We start from the raw sequence: 8,630 nt of genomic DNA, 5'->3' as shown, positions 1-8,630 counted from the left end.
GTTGTAGCTATAGAAAAATTCCTTCCCTATTTCAAGTTACTCCATAGGAAACCTCAAGCTGTTTTTTGACACTTCTTTAGCTGCAGTGGTCACTGAACTGTTTCTCACCCTTGCCTGTTCTTTCTGTGACACCTTTTCTGTACCCTTTCTTAGGTGTCAGTGCAAAATACTTGTGGCCCATGTGACAAACCCATGTCAGAACTGATCTGTATTAGCTGCAACCCAGCAAGAATACATACCTACTAAAATCTTGAGTAGCTAATTCTCAGTTGCTGCTTGCTCTTTCTTGCAAAAGAGAGCAGAGAGAACTTAAGGGGGCAGGGTGGGCTGCTGTAATACTTGCTATATAGAAGGATATATATATATACACATACATACATTCATTAGTCAACTTTCTGGCTTCTGACTGTGAGGCAAGATCTTTACCAGAGATAAATTACTTTCTACTTTGATTAACTAAGAACTATTTTGTAATCCCATCCATGATTCTTTTTACCAAGCACAGTAAACCTAAAACTTGAGAATTAAATGGGTTGATCGTATGCTACGTTCTAACCTGGTAAGAATTAAATCTTGAGGTAAGATGTTTCTTGTTTAGTTTCCTCTTGAGTTTTGATGGCAGATGACAAGTAGACTATAACAAGAATGTTCTTGTATTATTTTTTTCTCTTCTCCTATTCCTTACATGATGAGGTCTGGTAATGCCAAACTTGTCCCACCTCACGTGCAGAGGTGTTGTGGAATTCCTGCCCACATTGAAATGACTTCAGGTTTGAAATAAATGCATTAAAAACCTCTTAAGCTTGATATGCTGTTGCTTTTTTGTGTGCAACCTGGAAGTTGCTTTTTCTGTGAAGGGAAAAAAGTTTGTTTTTCTTTTCCAGGATTAAAATTAAACTAATTCTGGTGGAATTTTGACTTGTGTTTTGCTACCAGAGGTTAGACTCATCTTTGAGCTCATGGGTTAATATTAAAATATTGAAATCGCAGACTAACTGCAACTAAAATATTTAGAACAGGAGGCACTGACAGGTAGCAGCCTTTCAGTTCAGAAGGGTCTGCATCTGTCTCAAAGGCTTGTGGGTTTTTTGACTTGTGAATACTATTGTTCTTATTAGCTTCTTTCAGTTTGACAGCATGGGTGATATTTCACCTCTATGTGTTAAGGACGCACTAGAACTTTAAGTGACAAGTTTTAAACTGTCTGAACTGCAGTAAATAGCAACCATTTATTTGATATGCCAGTTATATTCTTTCAAAATAGCTGCTGTAGATTGGAATGTGTTTTTTTCTTTTTGCTTTTTAATGGTCTTTTATCAATACTATTGAGACTTTCAATTCCACTTGAATTTCCTTTTAAGGAAGAAATCTTAGTTGACTAGAAGCCCTGAAGCTTTTCCTTGTGTTTTTGAAAAACTGAAAACAAGCCTCTTGAACATACTTTGAGCTTGAAAACTTAGGTTCTGAGTGATGTAGTAAGTTTTTGACTACATGACCAGTGACAGTAGGCAAGATCATACTGAGGTGCTGAAGTCAGTCGTGTTAAGATGCCAGCATTGTGCAAAACTGACTTCTCAGCCAAATTTAGAAGTGTGTGGCCTTGCCCAAGAGATAGTTGCAAAATGTAAATGAAAACTGTGCTGCTTGTCATTGATTGTTAACTTTCATTTTTTTCTCCATTTCTGTTCCTCTGTTCAGGAAAAATGGCAGCTTTCCCCACGTGTGGCTGATGCTGAAGCTTTTCCCTGTACTGAAAGGTCTTCCAGTAAAGTTTAGATAATATATTGCTTGTTCTCACTTAATTAGTCAATCTGTCCCCAACAGGACTGTTTTTTCAGAAAGGAGGGGGATATGTGGTGCATGTGGCATGAGATCCTTTACTTCCTGTTCCTGAAACACAGAGGTTTTTAACTCCCTTATATAGTGTTTGAAATGTGTTTTTTTTTTCCCCCCAAACTGTAATAGTGTTTTTTTTTGCTTCAAATTTGATTAGTTGGGCAATCAGAAGAAAGTTAATTATGGAGTGAGAAGAAAAGGTGACAGTGAGGGAAAACCTTACCTTGCTTAGACTTGGCTCCCCACAGCTGTACCACTACTTCTCTCATGGCTCTTAAGAAGCATTAGCAAAAGTCAGTTCAGCAATAAATAAACCAAACTATTTTTTCATAATCATTAAATATTTCTATTCAATTAATGTTTATTGAAATCTTTTGAGGACAGAATAGCTCTCTTGCATTCTCTTTTATGCTTACCTGTAACTGCTGAGCAAACTTGTTTGCCTGCAGAATGCAAGTAGGCTTAAAGAAGATCTTTCTCCTGCATTTCTGATACTTCTCTTATGAAGCAAATAGGATTTAAAAAAATTTGGACAACTTACTGCATGCCTAGCTTTAATGATAGAGCCACAAACTTGAGCTTGGTTGAAGTAGCAGCTGAAAATGGGAACCTGTGTTGGTCTGTAATCGTGTTAATTAGTACAGTGTTGTTACTTCTGGAAGGATAAAAGATATTTCCTTAACTCATCACTTCTGAGAAAATAAGTGTTTACTAGCAAAAAAGTTCAGCAGTACAGCAGAGGAATAAAGGAAACTGAAGTAAAAAAACAACCAAAAAAAAAAAACCCGAAAACCAAACCCAACAAAAACCCACTGAGCTTCAGTGGTTTAGTGCCTATTTGCATTTTAAGAGTCACTGCTGGTAAGTTCCCCCAGTGGTATTTACAGCAGGTTTTTGGAAGGGCTGAGGAGGTGATTCTCATCTCAGGCGGTTGAAACACGTATAACAGCTGGTTGCACACAGCTAGCCACCTAGAACAGTGGTGTCTGAAGTGGGGTTCACACACCCTGGGGGTGCACAAAATAATCCACTGGTGTGTGGGAAGAAGGTATGTTGCACCATTACTGAAAATAATTTTAAAATAGTCTATTTTATTGTTCTCATCCATTTAAAGCTTCTATTTTTGTGTTTTATGCGTGTAATATTAGTATTCTAGACCATGTACATAATTTATAAATACATATACATATATTTAAGCTGCATGCTAAAATATTTTTTCCTGTGTTCTGTATGATTACAAAAAAATGGAGACCACTGATCTACAGAGTCAAATTCTGTTTGGAGGCAAGAAGTTTCACCTGGTAACAACAACTGGTACCAGGAGTTTATTACCACTTCCAGTACAGGAGTTCCTTGTGCAGCTACTTGTAATGCTGGATATTCTCCAAACAACTGAATATTTTCCGTATGTTTTTAAGTTTCCTGAGCAATGCCTGATGACTCAGGGGATTTTATAACTGCAACTGAATACAAAGAAGTATTCTTGATCAAAATGAGAGAGAAAGATTGACTTTTGCTAGGTGCTTTCTGTGGGACTTGCATTTTCCTAGACAGAAGCAGGCAGAGGTGTACTTTGTAGCCTGGTGTGCTTCTACAGCTGGGACAGATGCTCTGTAAGAAACATGCATTGAATTACTGTTTGGAAAACCTATTTCTTGTTATTGGGGGCTGGAGGGTAAGCAGGAGGCTTTCTAGTGAGGCTGTAAGGGGTAGCAGTAATGAGAAGCAAAACTGGGATTTTAAGTCCTCCAGGTGTATATTTTTTAAGGGTGGTGGTGGTAGGGGGTAAACTGGGGAGTAGTGATTTAATTTCTGTTAAAAACCACAGCATTTAAATTCTAAGTGATTGAGGGCTCTTGAGACTGTAACACTTACAGGCATCACAAGCTGTACAAATGACAAAGACAATTAAAACAGGCGATTAGGTGAAAGGATAACTTGTTGAAGTTTGAGGGAGAATAGGGAAGTAAATAAAGTTAACACTTTATGACAATTAAGAGCTTGTACTTGGAATGCTAAATGTCTTAATACTCCTCCATCTTTCTGCAATTACAGTAGCCTAAATATAAATTTAGAAATCTGTGCTGAAAGGAAAACTTACTTGGGCTAAGTTTTGCTTGCATAAGTAGTACTTTATTTCCTACAAGAGCAAGAAGTTCAAGTTTATGCTCCTAAATCTTTGCAGTTAATTTGTAATCTCAAAATCCTGGCTAATATTTTAGAACACTATTTAAAGATGAACTGGAATTTGGAAGCAGACTTTCTTTTGAAAAGCCACAAGAGGTAATAAGAGTCAAGTAGTGCTAAGGTCTTGTTAGTTGTCTTTGGTCTGAAGCAAACACAATTTAAAGGAAAAATTGACAAATACAGTGTTCATTTGTAATGCAGTGTGCATTTGAGTCTGTGTTCATATACTTAGAAACTGAGCTGCAAGTTCAGTGACTGGTTTTATAACTGAGTACACTGTCAGGAAGCACTTTCTGACTGAGTTCTGTTCCTCAAGGCTGATGGAGTCTGAGGAAGATAAGAGTAGTGTATTCCCTGAACTACAGCAAGGCTGTAAGCTAGTGCTTCTAGTTACTGCTTGTAAATAGTTACAGCTCTTGAGTGGATTGAACCTTGCAGTTGCTCAGCAGCAAGGTCTGGATTGAAGTGATGTCACTTGTCATCTTTTTATGTCTCCTCTGAAGAAGAGGCTGACAGCCCACCTCCTTAAACTCTTCAGACTTGCTGGAGTCATGCAGCGTTGAGCAAGTGCCTTATCCCAAGGCAGCAGTTTGTTTTCTTATCAGAGTTTGTTCTTGACCTTGGATCAACTCTGCTGGTGGTAAACTGACAAAAGGTCTAGGTTTTGGCTTTTAATGCTTTTCCCTTTCCAAGCTGCTTTTGTATCACCTTTTTCAGGGCTATGTTTGTGTAAACAAAGAATTAAAGAAATTTTATCGGCCATGGTCTGGCCCTGCATCACTGCCTGTAAGCTCTGAAGGGTGGTGGTGGAAGCAGTCACATCAAAGCTGGTTTTGTTGTGAATTTGAGGGAAGTTCTATTGTGCTGCAGCTACAATACTGATACAATCACTGTGAATGGTAAATGTGTTGTTGGTGATCGTTAATCTGACAGGAACTGGCAAAAGGAGGCAGCCCTTATTTCTATAGCTTGACTTTGGTTAGCAGCATAAGGGAAAGAATGAGCAATCTTGTTCTTTGGGATGGAGACTTGGCAAGCAAGTGTGGACCTCAGAGCATTAAGGGCATGTGTTAAGGCCTATCAAACCTTGGCAATTGTCTGAAATTAAGACTTCCTGAGGACACCAGAGAACTCCTTGAGTCAGGGGAGACCTTTTGTGGGGCACAGCTCACTGCTTATAATTACTCTTTATACATCTTCCATCTTTCTGCTTTGAAGGACAGTGGCTATTTTGACAGTGCTCATTATCATCAGCACAATACTGTAATAAGTCTGTTTCAACAACATTGTGTTGCAGTTGCAGGTTGATCAGTTTTTAGTCCTGGCTCTCTGAGTTTCAGAAGATCTCAAGACTTGTAGGACATCTACAAGAAGATAAATTTGTGTGAGGAAATGAGTAACTATTGATAAATTGTTTCACGTGATATCTCAAAGCATTCAGTCTGGTTTGGCTGTAGGGAAAAGTCCTGTGTTTCCTTTGATAGTCTTGTGGTAGTTAATTCTTATCAATAAGGCATTTCTTTAAAATAATTCCAAACTTGCCATGTGTTGTTTCAGCAATAAAAAATGTGGCCACAAGTCTCCTATCTGAAAATTGGTAACTGAAGGTTTTCGGGGTTTTTTTGCATAGTTACTTTCCCTCTTGGCTTTAAAAAGATGTAAATACCTTCTGTAATGTGTCACTGCCTACAAACTTATGTTGCCCCTTAAAATGTGAAATGGAACTTATTTTTTTTTTTTAGTTAAAAAACTAATCTTCTGTAGTTTTTTATTGCAGTTAACTTTCTTGGATCTCTGTATATTTAAAATTGTGTCATAAGCAAAGATGAAGTGGTTATAATTTTCAGAGATACAAGATGGTGGCTGAAGATGGCTGGTACCAGAATTGCCAGACAGCCTAAATGACTGTGAGCAAACAGTCTTGAACAGTTTTAGACAAAAGCTGGAGACAGCTTCTTCCAGAATCAGAGTCAATAGGACTGGACTCATCATGAAAGCCCATCCTCGTTTGAGGCTGGGTAGGGGAATGATAGTGAAACCTTCTCATTTGGTTCATCCCTCTTACGTTTCCACAGTGTCCTCCTCAGGAGCCAGAGGTTCATATCAGTATTTACTGCAGTGATACTTACTCAGAACAACTGGGTGTTGTCCCTGGGTTGAGATGTGGCTGTCACGCAGGGAGCTGAGCTATAACCAGGAGCAAAGTTCTGATCAGCAGGTCAGAACCAGATGTGTTTTATTTCATTAAAACAACTTGCTTGCTTCTGTGCTGTCACACTTTCCTATAAGAAGTTCTCTAGAAATGGTGTAAGAATAAAACCAACCCTGTGTTACTGTCACCAAAGCCAGTGTGATTCCACAGTTGGTATTTTTTCCCAGCCTACAGGCATTTTTTCTGTAAGACTTCTTTGCATTCGAGTTTTCTTGGAGACCAAAAAAAGCCATGTTAATCTTCTGAAATGTTGCTAAATTTGTTGGTTTTTTCCCTATGCTCTGCCTTCCCCATGGGAAGTTCTATTGAGGCAGTCAGCTTACACTGTTGGTAGCTTGATAATCCCTACCTGAAGAGGCAGTGCTGCCCAGCTGGTGGATCCATATTGGCTCTTTAAACTCTTAGTGCCATGTGCATTTGACTCCAAATTTTTTTTTTTTCTCCCCAAACCTTGCTGTTTTCATTCACTTTAAGTGAACATCAGAATCAGTTTTCATTGTGCTTCTGTACTACTAGGCAGAAGTATTCCTGTAGAAAGTTTTGGACATAGTGTATGATTATGTCTAGGGCTACATATACCAGAGTAACCCACAAACTAATGGAACAGCTGCATAAGACTCACTTGTCCTACAGTCCCTGATAACAGATTCCTTACATCCTTTTGCAGGCAAGTTGAAACTATTGTTTCCTTATATCTGTAAGTAAAACCAATTTTTTTCTTTTTTTAGTCTCTTGTAAGTTACTAGAAGAAAGCCTTGCTTGTATCCAGACCTTTCCTACTAATATCCCTTGTCATAGCAGGAAGTCAGTGGTTTAAAAAGACTTAGATGGCATTCTAGATGAGTAGGTTTGTAGTAGCTGTGGTAGACCATCCGTGGTTTGGTTCTTTAAATTCCTCCTGGGCTTCCCTTCTTTTGACTGTGGTGTGTCTAGCTGGTTTCCAGCTCTCACAATGGAATAGGAATGAGGAAATCAATTGTAAAGGTAGGAAAAAATAGATGAAGTCTGAGATGATACAGCTGTAGAAAATTCCCAGGGGTGAAGACAGATTCTGGGACTGTGTGGGTAACTGAGAAAGAAAGTGGAAGATGTGGGAGTGAGGAAAGCTGCCTGTGTTTAACACTGCAAATTTTCCATTCAGCATACAAGTGCTCGTGTGTGTTGTTTGGACTGAAACTGAGCTCAGACTGTCCTGGAGCTTGTTTTGTATGAGCACAAATCTTTGGTGTAAGGATACAGGGTGAGTTCATGTACTTCAGCAAGGTTTGACTGTTCATGTCACGACTGTCATAGCCACTGTCACTGCTTTCCTGGTGCTCATGTCTGTATTGGTCTCATTAAGAACGTAATTATGGTGTGATTCATACCCAGTTTTGTACAGACCAAGCGACTGCCTGTAGCAGTCTTACAGCGAAGCAGAAGCAGCAGGAGTTTGTCTGCAGATCCAGCTCATTAAATGGTGCAGCCTGGTTACACACATTATTTGCAGCTCTGTGCTGCCTCTTGCAAACATCACTTCACATTCTGCTCATAGTTCTTTGTTGTTTAGGTGCAAGCATGTGTGGTATATCCCATTTTAATGAGTTCTGTTTAGTTCTATCCTGACTTAAACCATTTCTATTGCATCTTATGTAAATGCTTGTATTTAATGTTGAAGTGAGCTGAGTCTGGTTAATTAATGTTATGCTGAAAGCTAGGAATAAATGTGAATGTGTATTCTTGGAATAGCAAAGTCTCAAGTGTTTGGAGGAGGAGACAGTGTTTGAAAACTACGTAAAAAGTATAAGGCTATCAGTTGTCACTCTCAGATCTCAGACTTGAAGAAGAAACTAAGGTCTTGTAAATAGTGTGTAGGTAGATGATTTGTAGTCTTTTAGACTTTTTAGAGTTTGTTCTTTCAAGTGTTCCTTTACTTATACCAGGAGCTAAGATATTTAGTTTGTCTGAATGTTAAAACTGGAGAAGCTCTTCCACCTTGGAGCTAGTGAGTTTTGATAGCTAATAACCAGTTTCTTGTCCTTCATGGTATAGAAAAACCTTCTCTTCTCCTTTGCGAGTTTCTCTCCACACAGGCATTAATTGCTGTAGAACTAATCTTTAGAAGATTTTACTGCCAAATAGTTTTTTCTCACAGCCTTGAACTCTTGAACAGGTGCCACACCCCTGGAGAAGTTAGAAACTTCTGAGTATCAGTGATGTATGGCTGGGTGACCACAGGATACTCACCATGTTTGTCCTGTCTCACCGACTTGCCCCAAGCAATGGCTTGAATGCACGTGGAGGTGACTACCCTTCACAGATCAGAAAGCTGCTTATGTTGCCTTCCTGCTTTTTCTTCTTCCTGTGTGGCTCACTGGAATTTCTGAACAACAAAACTAGAGATCTAAATGGTCAA

This window comes from Merops nubicus, unplaced genomic scaffold (genome assembly GCF_000691845.1).
Source record: "Merops nubicus isolate BGI_N331 unplaced genomic scaffold, ASM69184v1 scaffold4769, whole genome shotgun sequence".
NCBI classification, from domain to species: Eukaryota; Metazoa; Chordata; class Aves; order Coraciiformes; family Meropidae; genus Merops; species Merops nubicus.
Note: the sequence above shows the minus strand (reverse complement) of the source record.